The following is a 12,166-nucleotide window of genomic DNA, read 5'->3' as shown; positions in this document are numbered from 1 at the left end:
AGAGGTGGGCATATTAGAAAAGAAGAAACATAAAAGTTTATAACTTAAACACATGCTTTGCTTCTTACTGTGAAACAATGTCATTTATGTGCAAATTCTAACACATAATGCATTTTGGTACTCATCTCTTTCTTTATATTACAGGAATACTTACAGATGGTATTTACTTCTGTATGATCTCTTTGAGTCAATATTGAGCACGGTTCCATCCGGGAACTGGCAAAAGTCTTTCATCCATTTCCTCCCTTCTCTTGTGAAAAAGGAAAAGAGAATTTTTCATCTCTTTCACTCCCACTTGCCCCCTTAATGCCTTGCACAGGCTTGCTGTACCTGAAGGAGATGAGAATTCAGAGAGGGCTGAGAGAGAATCAGAGGTATGTGGATATATGCAGAGAAACCACAACCATTTCTTTCAGCCCCAACCCAAAATGACCCTTTGCAACTCTGGCATCAATGGAGTGATGAATCAGCATCTTCCTATGACAGCCCTGGTCCTGAAGGAGTAGTCCCTTCTCATGTTTCCCCCTGAGCAGTAGAGCTGAGGGTATGCAGAGGTCAGGCTGGAGCCTTGGCCCATAGTTTTACTGTGTGAATCATAAGAGTATGTTCCAATCAGAAATAACTCAGTGAAAGACATAATTTAACTTGCTTAATTATATTGACTCTTATATAGACCACGAGTAAATAAATACCTTGCATACAAGGAAACTTGTTTATGGAATAAAGCTTAGATCAACTACAATTTGGCGCTTTTAATATGTTTAGAGTACATTTTTAATACTTTCATATGGCCGAATAATACTTCCACGTTGATTTTTCCCCTTATTATTTAATCTACCGTACAGTGAGCATACGACAATGGCTCATTGATTTATTGTGAGTGTAGCAAAAGGTTTATAACTGCATGAATCATGCAGATTGCTCAATTCACCACATGCCTTAATAAAAGTTTCACTTTAATAAAACAGAGCTAAGGCAAATATGTCCAGAGCCTGGTCTGACATTCCTTATACATTACCCTGCCTCAGGAAATTATTACTATATATTTTACAGCAGCTACAGTAGGTTGGGGATCAGGATTAGAGCATAGTAACTACTGTGACATTTAGCAGAACTCCTGTGTATGCCATTAACCCTCACAGGGTGAACTGGCACAGAAATATTTTGGGACAGTGGTTTTCATCCTTTTTGGTTGGTGAACTCACTTAGAAAATTTAATGTAAAAGTATGATTCCTCACTTACTGAATTTAAGCCCCTAGCATTTCATTTGTACCTTTCACAGGTGCTTTTGAAGTACTTCGTGGACCTCACAGGGTCTACAGGTCATAAACTGAAAACCCTGTCCTGTTCCAGGACAGCTTCCAACATTTGGCTACACAGCGATAAAAATGACTAGTTAACTACAATAGCCATGCTTTAAAGAGACAAAATAATTTCAACAGTTACATGTACATCTACCTGGTATCTCAAACTAATTACCACAATTAAATCTCAGCAAGATTTACTGAAAAAGATTGAAATGTTTTCCAACTGAGGTTGTAGAAAGTATGATCCACTTATCCAAACATGCTCTTTCATTGCGGGAAGAGGTTAGTTCTTAGGCTGTTAGGCAAAAGCAAACCCACAGATCTCCCGACTTTTTATTTATTTTAGTCAGAATTGGTCTTATAAAATTTCAGAGATAGTGAAACTCTTGTGACAACAGAGGTTTCAGAATGTGTAATCTAATTTGAATCAGCACTGAACTCAAACCCTGGATGGCGCTAAGGTAGATATCTTTCTCTTTATAGCAATGAAGAAACATATATTGGTTTCCTCTGCCCAGCTTTCACCAGTAATGTCTCTTTACTCTTAATTAACAGAGCTCAGAATATTAAGCACAAAGTGATTCATAACAATTTTATTAACTTACGCAGTTGAGGTAGGATTTTTAAAGTGTTCATTGTTAGTCTCACTAGTGAGCTCAATAAAAAGAGAACTGCATCAATGCTAAATGGTAATGAAAGCTTTAATGTCTATGGGCACGTTATGGTGGTCTCTGCTTGCGTTAGATTCATCATACATTGCTGTCCTCTATAAAAATGCCAAAGTTCTGATGTGAAGGGTCATGGTTTGGCAATTTATTTTATTTTTATTTGGTTGGTTTTGTTGGCTTTTTTTTTTTAGTTAGAAGTACAAGTACAGTGTCTGCAGCAGTAAAATTTTCTTCTCCTGCATTTTTTCACAATAAGGAGGCTTTTTTATGCCTGTGTTTCTTTATTTTGAACATTGTTGCATAAAGGTGATGTGTTTACAAACAAAATAAAATAAAATCCACAGGCTTTACTGTTCCTAGTGAAACCCCCAATGAAAAAAAAAAGAATTGGGAACAACCAGTGAATTTAATAAAAACCAGCTCTGGTATAACTGTCTTCCAGTACAATAAAATTTTTTTCTATTGCTAGGTTGTCAGTACTGCAAAGTGTTTTTTTAATGTATAAGCCTCAGGCATGCAGATAAACCCAAGTAAACCGGAGCCAAGGATTGAAATTGGTGCTTGAAACATGTCCTTAAAAATATCTTCTTTGCAGGGGAACTCTCTGTCATCTGGAATTCTGGACTTCAAGGCACCCCCTGGCTATAAAAGGAGCAAATGTGAGGATTTCACTATTATTCCTTTGTAGCTCAGTATCCGAATTACCCCTTCCATGATAAGTCCAGTTCATATCACAGTGATAATGACTTTAGACACCCTGCTTCAGGTACTGAGTGCAAAATGATCGAAGGCCCACGTGATTCCTGTTCATTGCAGCCTGCTTTGCTTATAAATTCCCATTCTCTTTCTGCTTTTCTTCCCTTAGCTATTGACGGAATTCCTTTTAAGTGTTCAGGAATGAATTGTTCAGTAACTGTCCTGAAATCTAACCACAAAGTGCTTATGTGTATGTGTATGAACATAAATGAAAAAATAAATACACTTGTTGACAGAGAAACATTTTACATCATAATTTAATAAAATCGATGCTCTTTTGCAAAGTTTTGTGTAATCTGGGAACTATATTAACCAGAAAATGGGAAAACTGTGTACCAAGATATGGTTTAAGAAGCAGAATGGAAGTGTACTATGTAATTCAATTTGGAGAGTCCTATTTGGAGCTCATTAAGTTTGGTTTTCATTACTAGTAGAGACGGGCCATAGCAGAGTCATTCAACCTGCTTGTTTTGCACTGTTGTGTGGATGCATCCCCTATAGTCTCATGTTAGCACCAGGCTCATGGAGCCAGGCAGTGTTGTCATTAATTACATGATTCTTGGAAGTTGCACGAAGATGGTTTTCCTTCAAATGACACTGTGACAAATCTTTACCCTTTCCAACAGTTTCTAAAACAAGCAGGAGTTAATTTTTATCTATAGATGCTGCTGGAAAAACGCTCTGGATGTAAATTACATAATGTCCTAGGATTCTTTTGTTTGAAACATTCTTTATACTTTAATACACAATAACCAAAATATACAATTTTAAAGCATTGTAGTATCACCTGTTAATTGCTTCTTATATATGAACTTCTAGCAAGAGCATTTGAATATTTTCTACAATCCAAGAATGCATATATTGGTATTATCTTGAGTAGGGCATATCAAATATTGTGTTAATGATCTGCAATCTGTAAAAATAAAAGCAGTGAACCTTCAAAGATCTCTAGTTACCAGCAGATCAGTAGTAACCTTCATCTGTGTCTTGCAAAGCATTTTAAAATGCATGACTGGAAGATGACAGCGTAGCTGGGAGATGATTACTCAATTCCCTCATTTGGCAGCTCGGTAGAGATGGCTCTCCTGACTGCAACCATAATTAATTTTCACATGTGTTCCTCCTACAGCCAAACTTCTCAGCCTGAGCAAGGTGTGCATCAGTCCTTACAGGCTCAGTTAAACACCAGCGAGGGGGCTGTGAAGCTCTGTGCAGAGTATCCATACGTCTACAAAAGTCAAATTACTCTGCACGAAATGCTGAAGAGAGTATTTTAAAATCCTACCTCTTTTTTTAAAGGCAGGCAGCTAATTGTTCCACCAGGCTGGTGAGCTCACATGGTGCTTCCAAGGCACTGCCAGCAGCCATGGTCACCCATCAGCCTGCTGCAGATTTGATGTGATAATCTAGAAGTTGCCAACAAAGCTGAAAATGGGGCATCAGACGCTCCTCAGTCAAAGGTGATTTAAGCCCATGTGTTATACTGCTGAGAAGATTCATTTATCCAACCTAGCTATAGGTAAAGTGGGACTGAAGGCAGTTTCCGCCCTTACTGTGAGCGCCATGCCACTACCCAGAAGGGATAATGAGAACCATAGGCAGAGGGAGACAGAAAACATGTCTACTTCACTGGGGACACCAAGGGGAATTTACCTTCCAGCCCTTACTTCCAAATGACAATTATGTATAATTATGTGTAATTACACACATTGTTCCATGTCTCTTTGATTGAAAAAATATCTAGGAATGAAGAGCAAAATCCATTTTTTTCCCTCAGCCACACCAGTGCCTTAACCATTAAACCTCTGAATTGTTCTCCATTTTGCCTTGTCTCTTTTGATGGGGTCATGGATGTGGTGGTTGTTTCTGCCCCATGATTTGATTTGAGCAGGTGAGATGGTGCCTGCTATCACTGGGCTTAGCCAGGACCTCGCAGGGACCTGGTGCCTCCTGCAGCCTGAGCAGCAGCTCTAGGTAGTGGGATGTCACATCTCAAAGGTGGAGGAACAACCTCTGACTGCAATTGCATTTAGAAAAAAAGTGGCCATATTGTGTTTTATGTGGAGTTCAAGCTGATCAGTATGCAGATGAGACAGGCTCTGGGCATAGGGTTTATATCCCTGAGGGTCTGTGTGTCAATGCAGTGATCTCCTCATCTGCCAGAGGTGTACAGGAGAGGCTGGACCACGCCAGATGCACGGGGCATGTACAGAAACAGAACATTAAACATCTACAGACCAGTGGAGGAAAAGCTACGAGTTTAGATACTTGCTGAACTGGCAGTTTGGTGGGTGGATTTTGATCAAAATATTGGACCTAAACTCTGCAAAGCTGCTTTAGTTTTGTTGAAGACCCTTGCATCTGTAGTTGTACATACTGGGTTTCAATTGTACGTACTGAACTTACTGGCTCAAATTTACCCAAGGAGCCAAAAGGTCAACCAGGTGTTGAACATGCTTCTTCCAATGACCTGGAGCCCTCAGGAACTTCTCCCCCTTCCCTAACTGCAAATGAGAAAGCTGAAGGATTACAAAAGAAGCTTTAATTGAACATCAAGGATATTGTGATCTCTACCAGTGACCCTTTTTCTGCTAAAAGTCTCTTCCAGGGCTCTACCAGTAACTGTCTTTCTGCTAAAATATCTGTGTTACTGGTAGATCAGGGTTGAATTTCTGTGCTTTGCAACATTTGCCTCTCAGGCAGATAATATATTGCCATGGAAATACAGGCCATTTCTCACTGCGCATTTCAAAGAGAGAGCATGGCACTATGCCATGTTATGGCTGTTAGCATCACTATATCATCCCTTCAGAGTGGTCTGCTCTGCTACCACTTTCCAAGGGATCTCTTTCAGGGCATGACATTGTGAAACTAGAGAAACGATGTTTGGCAATAACATGGGTTGATGGCAAGATATGTCAAACAGCTGAAACTGTAGACTCCCTTTCAAAAGCTGTCCTCTGCCCCGTCACCACTGTTGATGGTCAGATTTGCGGGTCCCACCTCCTAGTTTGCACAAACGGGATAAAAGTAGAGGAGCGATGCAGGAGCACAACACACACTGCGTGATGTGCATAAAACATCCCTCAGTGTGAGCTTGACGGTACAGATAGCCATGTAAGATGAAGTGAAATAAGTGTTCCTTTGTGAATAGAGGCCCTCTGCCCAGCCTTTGCATCACACTGCTTAACCTGGCCTACAGCCTATATAAAGATACATAGATTATAAAGAAAACACTCCTTTCAGAATGCAATGTGAAAACTTGTAAAACACTGCTTTTGTCCACACAACATGTATTCATTCTGGAATGTCAAATAAACACAGGGACTTGCTGAATATCCTTCCTCTCGTCTGGCATTTTGGGGTCCAAACATAAAACTGATACATTGCTAAGCAGAGCTAAGAAATTAAAATCTTGGAAAAGTAAAACATCTTAAAGAGAGACTGTAAATTCTTTCCTGCATGAAAGTCCAGGAATCAAGGTGTGATCTCCTCAGCATGGGTAGAGAACCGGGGGAGCATGAAGCCTTGATCTCACTCTAAGCATCATCCAAGGAGATTTAACTGAACAAGATGGATCAGCTGTTATCTGAGCTTTAAAGGGTATAGTCCTATTAGCTCCTTTGCTGCCAAGTGAGTCAATTTAAATATACTAGAAGTAACATGAAAATCTGGACAGATAGAAAGATTATTTTGATAAAACGCAAAAGGGCTTTTTTCTTTAAACATATTTTTCCTATAGGAAAGACTATTTAGCCTGATGAAATTCTGAAAAAAGTCATTCCTTCCTTGTCCTCTGTTACACGCCCTTTGTGTAATTCTTTGCTTTTCATTCCTTCTAGTTTGTAAACAACATGAAAACATGGAAAAGTGCTTTTCCCATTTTGATACTTATTTCCATTCAACAAAAGTTCTAGAATAGGAAGGAAACAGAGAAAAAATAACTTAAACCCACCATTTTTTAGGGAAAAATAGAAATTCTCCAGACTTTTCTATTGCCTCCAAAAATATATATATTTTCAAAACCCTGAAAATAATAATGTTTTCAAATATAGCTTATTTTCTGATAAGTACACTGTTAAAATTATAATAATCATCTGTAGTAAGCACTATTCCTGTTTTCTTCTTGAAGATTGCTCTGATTTTTTTATTTTTCGCAGTTTCTAGGACGAGTTTCTAGACTATTCTTTCTTAAAAACACTTTTTGCTACAGCTCATACGATATTAATCACAACAATATGATGCGGTTCTCAATAAACTCCTTCTCTAATTTTCACTCTTTTTTTGGCTGAAAGACTTTCCTCTGCATTTTCACAGTCAAATAAACAAAGGGTAAATAATACTACCAAAGGGCCAAAGCATAGCTACTGTGTGGATGGTGATTTAAATGCTAAACCTAAACAATGCTACTATCCATGATAAAATATTTGCTTGCTTTCAGATAACCTTGGCTTCTGTTAACTATCTTAATAACTTCATTTGCAGATCTTGCTGAAGAAGCCAGTGTGAAGGAATCTCTCCCAAAAATAGTGTTTCTGGTTTTTTGCTTTTGCATTCCTCTAGATACTTGCTGTATGCACAATCTGTCTTTGGGAAGCTCAGTGTAAAGCCTGGGATATGTCATCAGGAAGGGAAAAAATGAACTGAGTAGCATTTGTCAAATATCTGTGATGATTACATTATCATATGTTTCTTATAGGATGTTCTGCTAAAGAAGGCCCAGTTGCAAGGCCTCTTCCTTCTCTCCCATCCCTCCACCCTCACCCCATCAAAAAAAATATTCTAGCTTCCGTTGATCCACATAATGCTTAATGTCATTTTAATGCACGGCACAGAGCTGGCACCCTCAGGTTGTGAAAATTATGTTCTGGTATGTGATGTGGGGAAGGGAAGAAGTGAAAGATACTGCCTGGATTTGGCAAGGATATCAGGAAAGGGAATGGGAGTTGGAAAAGCTGTTAGGAAATGTAGATTGGTAAGAGTGTCAAACAAAGACTGAATGGGAAGGGCTCAAGGGGGAAACTGAAAGTTTTGTGGAGAATATATGAGGTGACTGGCTGAGTCTGAAAGCATCCCTATCAACCATTTCAAGTCTGCCCCTCTCTTATTTCAGCTTCTCGTTTGCTCGTCATTCGTTACTCTGGTGGTTTGCCTCTCTAGTGACTGTTTCCTGTGCAAATGACATTCCATGGCTTAAGTCAACCGGGTGCCCAGGTGCTTCCTCTCTCCTACCTTTGAATAACATCCTCTGAAAACCAGGGAGCAGATAGGATACCTCATCATTTTCCTGAAGTCCAGGTTAGTGTTTTCTTTTGCATTCAGTCTTGTGGCACACATCCATGCTTGGGGAGGCTAACGCTGTTTGACTGTTTTCTCTTACTGCCTTTCAGAGGCTGTGATTCTGTAAGCTGTTTTTATGGTGTTCAATTTATTTCCTTTACCCCTGACTTTCAGAAAAACCTTCCATTTTTTTTCTACCACATCCCTCTCCCTGCTGACTCCTCTGTCTATTTGTGGGATCTAATCTCTCTCTGCAATTTCCTCCTCCCTCTCACCCCCTACTCTCCACTTGACAACAGCACTGCTTCCCCTTGCCCCCTCGCTGGGTAATATTTACTATGATTTAAGCGCCATCTCTTATTTTCCCACCTGACTTGGCATCCTATTCTGATTCCATAAATAAATGTGATTATGAAATGTCTTGGACGGGTACTTGGCTGGCACAGGTGTCCAAACATTCTGTTCTTTCAGGGGTGGTGTATCAGTTGCTTAGATCTTGCAGAAGGGAATAGGGGGCCCAAGCTACGCATATGCTTCTACTTTCTTTGTTTTCAGTCTGTAGGCAACGATTTTCAGATTTAAACCCTCTGAGATGCATGCTATGTTTCACAGGTCAGCCCTTATTATTTGTGGCCATGAAAGCGCTGAAGATGTCTGATAGCAAAGGTGACTACAAAAATAGCTCTCAAAAATGTCACGAGGAATCAGGTACAACCTTTTGTGTCCGTGTTACAAAAAAAAAAAAAGATCTTAAAAGGCCTTTTAAAAATAGTGGGCATAACAGCAAAGCCTTTGCTTTGTAGCACAATCCTTTTAGAAAGATTATAATCAAACCCACAGCAGCTTTAAGACCAGAGGACAGAGAAAACTTGTATCAGGAAACAAAGGGAAAACCTAGGTGACAACCAAAGCCTTTTAATTTCAAATCTGTATGACTCATTTTTGTTTGGGGTTGCGTTTGGCCATCAGTCATTTCCTTGGTTTTGGCTGATTTGCTTCTCTTGCAGTTATGGCAACACTGGAGTTCCTGTAAGAGTTTATATCAATGGCTAGACCACAGTAGCATTTCCAAGAGAGGCTGACACCAAACATGCTTTAAATACGAGTTTCTTTCTTTTTTTATTAGAAGAGCACAAACTGATGAATTGTCTAATGCTGTCTATAGCAGGCATTATTTTACAGGATCTGATCCTGGGCTAAAACTACTAGGTGGATATGCTAGTATTTTCACTCTCAGATGTGTTTGATATTGAGGACTGAATGATGAGGTTTTGATTTTTCATATTGTTCCCATACAGGCAAATTGTTCGTCCCCAAGGCTACTCTGCTTTCTATGCTTTCTAAGGTGGACAACACCCCTGGGATGCTCCAGGAGGGGAAAGAGCTAGTAGACCAATCAGTATCAGCAAGTCTAAAAATGTTGCCTGCAAAGATCAGTTGGATGAGATAAGTTCAGTCAGATAGAGAGAGAAACTTCTGGCATAAAAGTTTGCTTTGTGCTTCATTGTGTGTAATCACAAAGGCATGAGATGAGATCCTACCTTATTTCTCACAGATAATTCATCCTACAGTGGTTAAGCACCATGGGATGAATAGCCTCTTTGCTGGCTTTTATATGCACCATGGTTCAGAGGGAGCATCCAGGAGGGTGGAACATCTCTGCCTGTCTTTGCTGGGCAACCGTTTTAACTGCACCCCTGTTTGGAAGTAGCAGCATGAATGCTTCACACCCCTAGGGGGGAAATGATTACCGCTTGAAGGAAAAATCTCATGCTAACAGCCCCCTGGAAGTGGAGCACAGTTTGAGAGACAGAATTGTCTTTTAGATGTGCTCAAACTGCAGGATTTTGGTGCAATATGTGGAAAAAAAATATTGTTCTAGTACTGGGTTGAATCTGGCAGTAGTACTAATTATTTGTAGTGGGAAAACAGGCAAAAGAGAAAAAATACTATGCCAATTTTTCCCTTGGGAAATTCCCTCTTTTATCTCCAGCTCCAAAAATCCTATGCTGTTATCAAAATATTCGAGATTAGGATGTTCTGGTGAAGGGGAGAACAGATCATTTTTACGCACTTCTTCATTAGGGGAATCCAATTTTTTTTCAAGAAAAAGCATCACCCTTTTTGTGTTGCAAATGGAGATGGGCCCATGCACAAAAATGTGATTCTAGTTGTGGGTCTGAAACAAGACAAAGGTGATCAATGATCTCCGACTGCAGCCTTACATCTGATTTGCCTGTTCTTCTCCTTTGATATTATCACTGGTTTGTTTTTTCTCTCCTTTAGTCGACACCTCTACTAACCTACCACTGCTGCATGAACTATGGGAAGTCACCATGTAATGTGCTCAGCAGAGGGAAGTCTCTGGTGCCAGCCTTTGAGCTGTAAATTCTCTGACGGGCGTGAGCTTGCAGAGCAGGTCCTTCAGCTGGCAGTCGACAATGTGAAGTTTCTGTTGGGAATCCTATTACAAGCCAAACAATAAACCAGAGATTTAACGTATGTGTGGGCTAGTGGACGAGCCTTCTCAAATGTCTGCATCACCCAGGACGGAACACCAGCACTGCTCTGCTTATGGAAGTCTTGCATGGCTTCAGGAAGGACAGACAGTGGACATCCATTTTGCCAGGCAGTATCTTGTCTGGCAGAATGTACTCTGGGAAATGGTACTGATTTAAATGTTTAGACAGCGATGTCGTTAATCCTACAGGTGGTTTCAAAGAGCATGGCTCCAAGATCATTCCATTTACACCCTTTTATGTGTAAAGTATGTGATTTTCTGACTGCCCAAGAATGAATGACATCGAAAAGTAGAACTTGGGTTGACCTTTTGAAATAGTTTATGTAGGTACAAGCGTTGATAAAACTTTACCGGTAACTTCAGTGGTATCTTACTCAGCGTGTCCACTTACATTAGCTGCTATGTAAAATGAAAACCTAAAACAGATACTGAGAATAACAGGAAGGCAGATGGTATGTCCAGAGACTAGTCAACTTTCCTGTTAGTCATTTATGGCTTGCATGAATAGCCTTATTGGGGAAATTACCCTAATACTGATTGAAATCCACAAGAGGACTTGATCTAAATGAGCTACCTATTCAAAGAAATTTGTTGAATCAAACTCAATTTGTGAACAGTGAATTCATGTGACCCATCAAGCTCTTTTGCCGAAATAGAGTAACGTGCAACAAAATTGTTTCTTATCTTGGCCCTCTGAGGGGATCAGTAAAATTTGGGGCAGCATCACCTTCAGGCTTTAAGTGCCTACAATGCAAGAATCTGTATGTGTGCTGGGTGTCTAAGACCCCACTGCAATTAGTGGGGAATAAGATTTGATTCAGCTGCCCACACAAATGGCTAATACCTTCTGAGATACATGAGGTATCTGAGACATCTGCTTGCAGATAACAAATATGGCATATCCCTATGGCAGACCAATGCCCTTCTGGAGTTGCTGGAGGTTAAATGAGATGACTTAGTGGGCAGGCATCTAGCCCAGGGGCAGTACTTGTCTGTGTATGAACAAATTAATTAAGCCCTATTTAGTTCAACCTGAGAGCTCTAAGGGTGATTCACCTTATCATAAACTAGACCCTCGAGCTGATTAGCTGAAAATCTGTAGATTTTTTGTCAATATATACACATCTTTTGCATTATTACAAGCCTGTGGATATATATATGGACTCTGTCTAGAGTGAATAACCGTTCAGCTGGTCATGTGCAATTCAGGAGTTTCCTTTAAAATAGAGTACCATCTCACAAATTTCAGAGGAACATAACGTGCACTGATCACGTGCTACACTGAGACAGAAGATGGACAATTGCCCGATAAGCTCTTTAAAAGTCTATATAAACACCTGCAAAGAGTAGGGTCAAAGCATTTCTGCTGGCATTATTAGGGTTTGGAAGGCATTTCAGGGCTAAAATAAAAATTTGAGAGAGTGGACTGGAGTTTCTGGTGTCCCCATCCCTACTGCAGCCCTTCAGGAATCATTGCCCAATTCCATTCCCAGAGAGTAGTAAAAAAGGCAAGCTGTTAGGGAAAAAAAACACAAAACTCTACCGCCTTCTCTTGTTCTCTATAAAAGACTGAACATTAGTTCACAAACTTGAATATCTGTCAGCACATCATCTGTCTTGCTTGAGTATCAAG

This window comes from Chroicocephalus ridibundus, chromosome 3 (assembly GCF_963924245.1).
Source record: "Chroicocephalus ridibundus chromosome 3, bChrRid1.1, whole genome shotgun sequence".
In the NCBI taxonomy this organism is placed as follows: Eukaryota; Metazoa; Chordata; class Aves; order Charadriiformes; family Laridae; genus Chroicocephalus; species Chroicocephalus ridibundus.
The sequence above is the reverse complement of the archived record's forward strand: the minus strand, read 5'-3'. Positions refer to the sequence as shown.